The sequence below is a fragment of the Mustela putorius genome, unplaced genomic scaffold, assembly GCF_011764305.1.
Source record: "Mustela putorius furo isolate JIRA1106 unplaced genomic scaffold, ASM1176430v1.1 tig00003845_pilon_pilon_pilon, whole genome shotgun sequence".
Classification (NCBI taxonomy): domain Eukaryota; kingdom Metazoa; phylum Chordata; class Mammalia; order Carnivora; family Mustelidae; genus Mustela; species Mustela putorius.
In genome coordinates, this window is record NW_025421998.1 from 66,991,079 (window position 1) to 67,001,833 (window position 10,755).

At 38.1% G+C, this 10,755-nt stretch overlaps 1 pseudogene; it reads right to left on the minus strand.

The window, feature by feature from the left end:
- Positions 1 to 8,504: 8,504 nt before the first annotated feature.
- LOC123387114 lies at positions 8,505 to 8,588 on the minus strand (annotated as a pseudogene).
- Between the last annotated feature and the right edge of the window lie 2,167 nt (positions 8,589 to 10,755).

Consider the following 10,755-nt stretch of genomic DNA (forward strand, 5'->3'; position numbering starts at 1 on the left):
ACATTAATACATTTTAAGTTAATAAAAACCATGAAACTATTTCCTTTGATCTTACTAGAATTAAAGCTGAGAATCAGTTACAAAATAATTAGAATATTTCCAAATGTTTGGGAACAAGCAACACACTTTCTAAGAAGAATAAAACTCTGAGTAAAACAAAACAAAATAAAACCTAAAACCTACAAGAGAATGAGAAGATATTTTGTATTAACTTATAAAAACATAAGGCATATACAAACTTTGGGATGCATAAATATCAAAATGAGAAAGCCTTATATTCATGTATTAAAGATAGAGCTTCATACATATAGCCATTTATTTTATGACAAAGGTGACATAGAATGTAGGGAGAAAAGTATGAGTTTTTCTAGAAATTGATAAATTTTTAAAAATGGATATCTATGTGAAAGAAATGAATATTTACTTTCTATCTTACTTAATGGATACAGTCAGATTCCAGTTAAATGTAAAATAAAAACAGTACGATTTCTAGATTTTTTTATTTTAAAGGATTTTATTTATTTATTTGACAGAGAGAGAGATCACAAATAGGCAGAGGCAGGCAGAGAGAAAGAGGAGGAAGCAGGCTGCCCGCTGAGCAGAAAGCCCGATGCAGGGCTCGATGCCAGAACCCTGGGATCATGACCTGAGCCGAAGGCAGAGGCTTTAACCCACTGAGCCACCCAGGCGCTCCTCTAGAGGAAATTTTTAAATAATATTTTATAACATTAATAGCATCTCAAAAGCACAGAGCATAAACCATATATGTATATAATTTAGAATATACAAAGAATTCCTACAAATAAATACAAAAATGAAAGACAACCAAGTAGAAAAATCGAAAAAATATTTGAACTAACTTTCCACAAAGAGAATACTCAAATTGTTATAAACATGTAAAAAGATATTTCAATCTCATTAGTAATCAATGAAATTTGAATTAAAACCAAAATAAGATAGTACTATACACCCACTAGAATGGTTGAAATTTAAAAGGCAGGCAGTACTAATTTTTTTTTAAAGATTTTTTTTATTTTTTTATTTGACAGAAAGATCACAAGTAGGCAGAGAGGCAGGCAGAGAGAGAGGGGGGGGAGGGGAAGCAGGCTCCCTGCTGAGCATAGAGTCTGATTCGGGGCTGGATCCCAAGACCCTGAGATCATGAGCTGAGCCGAAGGCAGAGGCTTAACCCACTGAGCCACCCAGGGGCCCCCAGGCTGTACTAATTTTGATGAGAATGTAGAACAATGGGAACTCTTATGCATTCAAGTAATATAAGTCCTTGAGAAATTGCTTGGCAGAATGTAAATACCATTTGACTAGCAATTCTATTCTTGCACCCAATATATAGACACTGAAAGACTTACTCAGGAAGATTTGTAGCATGATTCTTGGTCTTAGCCCCAAACTGAAAACAACCTAAATGTCCATCAACATTTATAGAGTAGATAAATTGTGATATAATCATACAAGGAAATACCAATCATCAGTGAGAATGAGTGACTACTACTTAATGAAACAACACGGATAAGTCTCAAAAACCTGATATTAACTAAAAACATCCAGATGCAAAAAGAGTTTTCATATCCTATAATAAAGTCCTGAAGCAGGAAGTACTAATCACTGGTGATGGAAGTTAATAATTGTGACCTATGGGGAAGGAGGTATACTGATTAGGTGGGGTCATGGAGATAGCTTGAGGTGCTATTACTGTCCTATTTCTTGATCTGCAATCTGAATATATAGGTATGTTCAGTTTGTGAAAATTCGTTGAGCAGTAAACTTGTATTTGTCATACCTAGATGAAATTTTACATTAAAAAAATAATGCTTTGGCTTAGAGCAATATCCTTTTAAGAGCTACTTGGCGACAGATAGAGGGCCATATATAGAATGCGATCTAATTCCCTTTCTCATCTTATTCCTTTCTTTTGCTCTGGAAGTAATAACTTATTTATTTTCCCCCTCCATTACCAGAAATGTGGCAAGTACAGAATAGATGGTGGCTTCTTTTCTCAGGATTAATTTCTTTCTGAAAATCACTCAGCTTGATGTCTCTGGATGTATACTAAATATCCACGGGAATGTCAGATATCAAAATGAAAAAGGCAGAAAACAAATAAGGTTCTTATTACTCTGTACATTTTAAGAATGCAAATGTGTATGTGTATCTGCGAGTTTTAAAGGCTGAATCTTCTAGGAGTGGCCAAGGGGAAGACTAGTCAGAGTGAGAATGCCAGTGCTTCACGACCTTCAAGAGTATGTATCAGTAGCGGGAGCAGGTGTCAAGGGAAAAGAAGGGAAGATCGATAAAGTCTTCTGAGATTTGGTTTCTCCAGCACTGAAACTGCAAACAGATGTAAAGACAAATTTTCATTTTTTCTAGGGGAACCATGTTCTCCACAGTGGCTCTGTGACAGATTTTGCATCCCATTTCTATTTGAAATAATCACCTCATCAGGCCTTTGCTGGTATTGTAACTCGCTTAATGCTCTATTGTGTGTAGCCTGCAGCCTGGCAGGAGCAGGACGGGGGCAGAAAGTCCAGGCAGAAAGGGTCTCTGAGCCAGAAAGGAGCAAACCCAGAGAGAGTGGGTAGGAATGAATAATTTTCCTGCTATCCCCTTATAATCATTTACATTACTGTCATTCTGCCTTTCTGAATTTTGGCCTTTAAAATGTTTTTTTTTTTTTAATTGTAGGAAAAATGAATTGTGTCTTATTCGGTTCTAGAGTGATTGCAATATGAAGGATGCACCAAAAAGCAGCTATTGAGTTTGGGACAGGAGTAGGGTGACCAGGCGTCCAGGTTTGCCTGTCTATTGGGTGTCTCCATTCCCTATCAAAAGTGTTCCAGTTTGTCCAATACATTATATGGTCACCCGAGATCAACATTCACCCTAGATCAACATTGATTTTGAATGGGGGCTTAAGGACTCGATGGGTGATTGTGTTGCTAAATAACGAGGAAATAAGCTATGTTTTAGTGCTGAAGAAATCCGTTCCTAAGAAGTAACAGTCAGGGGGTGTGTGGGTGGCTCAGTGGGTTAAAGCCTCTGCCTTTGGCTCAGGTCATGATCCCAGGGTCCTGGGATCAAGCCCTGCATCCGGCTCTCTGCTCAGCGGGGAGCCTGCTTCCTCCCCTTCTCTCTCTGCCTGCCTCTCTGCCTCCTTGTGATCTCTGGCTGTCAAATAAATAAATAAAATCTTTAAAAAAAAAAAAAAAGAAGTAACAGTCAGCTTGTCTTAACAGTAAAATATAGAGGCCTTTTACTGAAGTAATAGATGCATGTAAGCATGTTCTTTTGCACAAACTCTAAGACTATATACGTATAGAAATATGCAGCTGTTGGCACTCAGCAAAGGGAAGCCACTTGTATATTAAGTCTACGTAAGCTTTCTATGATGATGGATGTTTCTGAGTGTGAAGAGAGAAAATCTGTGAAAATCAAAAGGCAAACTGGAAGAAGAGACTTTCAGAAGTCCAATATTATTTTGCTAATTTATGAAACTCCACTTATTACCTCTTAACTTCTTTGATCCAGTGAATAATTTGATTTTCACCTCTGTGGGCTGACGCTTCAAAAATACTGAAAGTTTTCAGACAGAATTTGACCACGGTTGCATGACTCGGAATTATTTACATCTTGCTTTTTTTTTTTTTCATCAGAAATCAAAATAGAATACCTTCCATAAACTATTGGTACAGAAATAAGAACAATTATGATTATGAGATGCTTTCTTTGCCTAGTTTTTATCCTTCCCGTCCCATATTCTTTACTACCTTAAGTATTGTGTTTTGGGGTTTTATTCAATAGTTCTTAATTATTTCTTGTGTTCACATATAGTATTTGGAAATTCATATGTGTGCCAATTCCCTGAAGGACTCAGGGCAAGAACAGCGTCCAAAATTGCCTTTTGACATGAGGGAGGAAGGCACAGGCCTTGATCGTTATCGTGGGTTCGGCTACATTTTAAGCAATTGCCTCTGTTTGTCCGTTCCTTCTCCCTGAGAAGACTGGTCTCTTTACTAAAAAGGAATTTTTATGTTCAAGAAGAAGTTCAACTTTTTATTAGAGCTGGAGTCCTCTGTTTTATGCTCATTTGGAGGGAAGAAATCTCACCATTGAGCACACATGGATACCCTGCACACGTACATTCATGTACATACACAGACGCCAAACATTTGACTTGTAAAAATGTAAGAAGTCAACAGACTTCTGTTGCTTAAATATCCATTTTTGTTCAAGAACTCCTTTGATGTCATAGTTAAAGACACCCTTATTTCAGTATTATTGTGACATTGTAAATTACTGCCAGAATCTGGCTCATTTGGGGTGTAAACTAGAAGCCAAATCCAAAAGGAAAAGGGAGGAACATGGCAGTTGCAGCTGGCTAACCTCTTCAGTGTTCCTCATCTCCAAGTGCCCCTTCCTGGTCCAAGCAGCGATGGCACCTGAAACCACTCTCACTGGCCTCCCACAGGTGTGACTCTGCTCTTCGTCTAGCCTGACCAAGATGGGGAAAACAAGGCAAAACAAGATGGAAGTTTTACATACAAGCTTTTAATAAGAAACTTAGGGAAAGGAAAACACCAAAAAGCATGGAAATGGATGAGTCCACTGATGAATGGGAAATATCTCATCTTTTCACTCTTAACAAAGCGGCTGGGCAGGCAGAGCTCACATGACTGACAGTCCTGGTTTCTTTACTGGCCATACCTCATTGTCTTGGAAAAATGCTGACTGGGACATACCTCCAGCCCTTTTTCCAATCTTTGAGCTTTCCTTGACCTTCTTTATTTTCCTGTTCTTCCCATAGGTACTTAACTTAGTGGAAAAAATGGAAATCACAGAGTGAGACAGCACCTTCCCAGAAAGAGTCTCTTTCTTTTCCAGGGTAGACCTCAGAGCCATCCTTTCTTAATCTTTAAAGTGTGTTTTTTGAGAGAAATCTAGAAAATCCTTTATTTAAAGAAAATAATTCACCCTCCAGAAACCACCATTCTTAGTATTTTAAAATACTTATTTCTAATATAGTCATTACTTTCCAGGTCAATAAATATTATTCAAATATGTTATTTAAATAACTTTTCATTCCATTATGATGTTTCATAACTTAATGGATCGCTGTCAGACATTAATATTATTTCTAATTTTTTACCATTAGATGACATGATGAATGAATGTCCTTGCATAGAAGTCTTTCCACTTTTGGAGGCATACTATCTAAGTTACTCCAGAAAGGCTATGCCAATTCCATTTCCACTAGTAAGTACAAGATAGCTTTATACTGCCACATCTTTAGTAGAACTTACAATTTTTAACTATATATTTTTCAATTTGATAGGTAAAGAATGTGTATCCTCATGTTGAGGCGGAATGTTTAAAACAAAATTCTATTGACTGATTGTTTACTTTATGAATTTCTTATTTTTGTTCTGTCTTATTTGTCCAGTGTATTGTTCAGCCCTTACTATACGGTGCACTTCTTTTATTAGCCTTTTTTCTTCCTTCTTTCCTCTTATCCTTCCTTCCTGCTTTCATTCCTGCCTTTCTCTCTTTTTCTTTCTTTAAAGTAAACAAATTTTACTAGAAATACTTATTAAAACAACATTAAAGAAATAGCGCTTCCAAGATGAAAAGATTTTCTGTTGACTTTGATTTACAATTTGGAGTGGGTATTTAGTGCTTGTTCCTCTTAAGAAGCAAAATATTTCCACTTTAAGGTGTAAAAGAAAGAGGTTGAAATTTTAAAATGAGTTATTTTTTCTTTTTCTTTTTTTTTTTAAAGATTTATTTATTTATTTATTTGACAGAGAGATCACAAGTAGGCAGAGAGGAAGGCAGAGGGGGAGGGGGAAGCAGGCTCCCCACAGAGCAGAGAGCCCGATGTGGGGCTTGACCTGAGCCAAAGACAAAGGCTTTAACCCACTGAGCCACCCAGGCACCCCGAGTTATTTTTTTCTTTTAAAACCCTTGGTTCCCTGGGGCACCTGGGTGGCTTAGTCGGTGAAGCATTTGCCTTCAGCTTGGGTCATGGTCCCAGGGTCCGGGGATCCAGCCCTGCATCAGGCGGGGAGTCTGCTTCTTCCTCTCCCGCTGCTCCTCCTCCCATTCGTACTCTCTCTCACTCACTCTCTCTTAAGTAGATAAATAAAATCTTTTTTTAAAAAAACCAGAAACATTGCATTTCCTGTTCCCTGATAGTAGATCTAATAGTTTTTATAATAGATTTATTTTTCCCTTTTTCTGCCTGCTTTGATTTATGCTGAATTAATACAGTATGTCGATTCAGTAGTGCCTGTATTAATGAATAGGATACAAGCAATGACATTCATACTCCAAAGCATAATATAGAAGACACAGAAATGCAGTCTAGTCTGCAAATTTCTTTTTTAATGCACCACCCACCATAGGCTACTGTTTCAAAAATCACTTATTTTATTAGTAAGGACATTTGGACAAATTACTTATACTTCCCAACCCTTACATTTCTCAAACACAAAATGAGGATCCTTGTTGTGGGCTTGGGTTTTTTTGTGTTTTTCCCTAACTTTTTAATAGATCTGTAGGCTCACTTGCACTTGTAGGAAATAATGCAGAGTGACCCTGTATACCTTGCACTCAGTGTCTCCGAATGGCAACACGTGGTATAACTAGCACACTCTCACAACCAGGGAATTGTCATTGGTCCAGTGCACTGACCTCAGATTGCACCAGGTTTATTGGTGCGTGCGTGTGTGTGTGTGTGTGTACACTTTGTTCTCTGCAGTCTGGCAGTTTCCTCACTGCCTGGCACTTACCTGTCCCATGGTAAGCCCTAGACAACTGTTCAGTAACAATTCTTGTCTAGCTAGTCTTTCCTCTCTCTTTTTTTTGGAAGGAAGAGCATCTTGAATGGTTCACTGTAGTTAAAATGATGGTGCCAAACTCACACTTAATCTCTTTTTTACTCCCAGGCTTTTGCAGGGAGAACCTCTGAGGTTAGGGACCAAGAGAGGGATTGACCCGAACCTTAATCGCTGGGCTCATTCCATTACGCTTCTCTCCTGAGCTTGTCAGATGTAGGGATCATCTGGGGCAGCGCTTCTCACACTTCTGTGTATATACAAATACCTTGGGGAGCTTGTTAGATTACAGGTCTTGATTTAGCAGCTTGGGAGCGGAAGCTGGTATTCTGCATTTCTAACAAGTTTTAGGTGATGCTGATGGTGCTGGTCCACTGACAATAACTTATGTAGCAAGAATCTTAGAAACTTGCTTGTGTAAGTGTAGGAAGATTAGAGTGGAGTCTGGGAATTTGTATTTTTATCTAATACCCTGCCCAGGTCTTAGTATAAATTACTTTTGGCAAACCCTGAATATCTTTTATACCATCTCCATGCAGTTTCTCAATTCTTCTGGTTCCTTTTCAGTTACAGACACTGTTTACCTTAATATTGTTATTTGAAGATTTGGTGCAATCAATTTTTTTCTGTTATTTTATTTTCTTGGCTTGGTTTTTGTCTTTTGAAGGCCAAAAATCCAGAAGGAAAATTGGACTCTTTTACTGAAAGTTTAGTTCAACTCTTAAGAGCTTTAAGGTATTAAAATATTTTCAGTGTCATTCCATGACACACAAAGATTTTATCAGGGCTTTAAAAAGTCTTCCTAAAGCTGTCTATAACAGCTCTTTTCCTGATCGAAATAAATAACACATGGGACTTGCAACCCAAAATTTCTTATCATCTCCGAATTTACTCTTTCCAGGTCCAGATAAAAAATAGTGTTTAATCCCCCAAAGAGATAGACAGTTATGTGAGCTGGTAGTATTGATAAAAGAGAATCATGGCCAGACAGGAATGGCTGGATTCAACCATAAAAGTTGAAGCTGTGTAAATCATCAAATAACATGGGAATTGGAAAACATCATTATAAGCAACTTGTGGGAACCCCTGATGTTTTAAATTAGCCATGAAATGTGACTTGCTTTATAATATTTTGGAGCTTCTAAAGATCTCAGCTTTTAAATTGAAATTTTCCTATTTGGCAGCAACACAGCAGGCCCGCAAAATAATTTACAACCATTTACTTTGTTAGTTATCCCTTTTAAACAACCCTCAAGGGGAGGAAAACATTATTAATCCCCATTTTTTGGATGAGGGGACTGAGGTATTAAGATGACGCAGAGCTTTGATTTAGTGCACACTTGGAGATTCTTCGTCCCATTCCAAGGCCCTCTCATCTTTACTTAGGTCAGCATGCCTGCTCTTATTATTTTGGCTTATCTTGGTGAGGAACGTGGACTCAATTTTCAAGTTAACTTAAGCCACTTAGAAAAATTGGGGCAAATTGAGCAGTATTCCTTTCTCACACTGATGGACCAAGTTCAGTTTTGCAAAGCTGTATTTTTTTTATTGATGCCATTTGTAACTTGTACATCTTCATCGAGGAGTTCATACCATAGGAATACCCTTTTAGAGGAGCTGACTTAAGTCATTTTCAATAATCAAGTAAAGGAGAGAAGATATTGTAATTCTTTTTTTTTTTTTCTCATTCATTTTGTTCCAATTTCCAAGGAATGTGTATGTGGGAGTCATCATTGATCAGGAGATATGGTAGTTCTGAGTTGAAGTATGTATCTGTATGTATCTGTACATTTTAAGTGATGCTGATTCTTAACATTTCATTCCTTAGTAAAATAAACACTTGACCTTGGTGTTGCATACAGTTATTTGAAAAAATCTTCCATGTAACCTTGTGTATTCTGCAAAGCACATCTTAGAAGATGAGGTCGCTGACGCTCACTCAAAAGCTGAAGAGATTCTCTAGTGCCAAGGCAGGAATGGAGCCCCTTCCATTCCCGTCCTGTGGCAAAGGAAGTCATTGAAAATAACACAGGGGTCATCAACCCTCCTCCTGGACTGAATACATATTTTACTGACATCGTTTACATATTGTTTCTCAAAGCACAGTACCCAGAATCACCTCAAATTCCTGGTTAAAAGAAAGATATCATTAGCTTATCTGAAACAGGGTTGGAGGAGGCAGTCTTGGAATCTGCACATTAACAAGGCTTTCAGGTGATGTGCATGCTTACTAGAATCTGAGATCCACCGCATGGGGTTAAAAGGTTTGGTTTGCCTTTGTTGTAGAAGCCATTCTCTTGCTTAGGGAAATTGTTTGCAATGTGTGGGTAACTGGCATTGCTTTGTTTCTCCACAGAGTGAATTTGTTCTCTCTGTAAGTTTCAGTTACTTTCTCACTAAAATAGCTTACATCTGGCCGAACTATCCAGGTTAGCAAGATGCCTGGATGTTCCTGAAACCTTCTCTCACTGAACATCTTGACCCACATAGGTGGACTCCTTTAAAGGAGACTGCAGATCAGGTTAAACAGCAAGGGTTGTCCTTAGATTTACTCCTCCTGCTGGATTTGAGGCAGTGGGCAAGGTGACAGAACACCTCTGTTTGCTACAGAGCCTACAGCAACTTTTCTTGGCTAGGCAATTTGCTTTAACTGTCTACACCTTGATAACCCTTTTCTCCCCCAAGGGCTAAATTTGATATCTCCTTTAAACTGCATAAACATTGTAACGAACATAGAACTCGGCCATGCAATAACCCTCAGCTAATGGTGGCATGAAATGTAAAAGGGCATTCTGCGGTCTCTGTTGCTTCCTTACATTCTGCCCTATGTAGTCCTAGTGCATGAGTTTCAAGGTGATCATGTTCCAGTTACCTGGAGTGGAACACTAGGTGAGAAAACTTGGTAAAGTATAATGTATAAAGAGAAATAAAATGCAACATCATTACCATGATTGTCATGAAAAGCGATGTCAAATCAAGTTCTCTTGTTTGGTTTGTTTAAAGGGGCAAAAACAAGGCATTTTTCAGGAGAAGAAAACCTAAAATACCGGATTCCATGGTTCTGAAATAGTGCATGCTCATGTAATTTTCCCAGAGCCTTCATTTTCTAAAATCTCTTTATACAGAAAACTATTTCTTCCATCTCTAGTTTCATTGTTGTATGCATATTCTTGACCATTAACCCAAACCGTAGACATGGGCAAGCAGTATAAGAAACACCCAGGTTTTTTGCTGAACCTAAAGGGAGCTTTAGACCTTGCTGCAAAGAAGGGAGGAAGGAAGAGGAAACTGGTGTGACTGGTCAAACTTCTCAATCCTCTTCAGTTTCCCTTCCATAAAATCAAAGGGGATTGTATCAGATTATGTTTAGTGTAGTTACCAGGTCTAAAGCTAAGCCTCCATGAGACCTTTTAGGAGGGGAAGGGAAAGGAAGAGAAATATAAACTAGGAGAGATAAGTGGAGGAGGAGTGAGAGGAGGGAAGAGAGGAAATAAGCAAATGCGTGGCTGAGAGGTCATCTCACCAATTACCTTGGCTGTGATCCCGTGATACTGAGCAAAGGAGTACCTAATGCGGTATTTGGAGGAATTAAATAAATAGGTAAGTAACTAAATAAATCACAAGAATCATAACTGGTTTCCTCACAGTCAAAAGTGATTTAATATCTACTTGGCCCTCGGTTAGTTTCATGAATAATTCATGTATCCCTTTAGGTACTACCTGTGGTTGATCGAGTTATGTGGCATTGCTGATATGGGCAGTGTCATGCTTGGCTTGTAGAAGCCAGTAAATTGAAGGTGGTTTAAAGGAGGAATGTTAGAGATGGCTGTGATAAATCTGAAAAGTTATTTCAGTTCATTTAAAAAGCCTCTGAAATACAAATAACAATTCCAGTGTCAATGGGAGA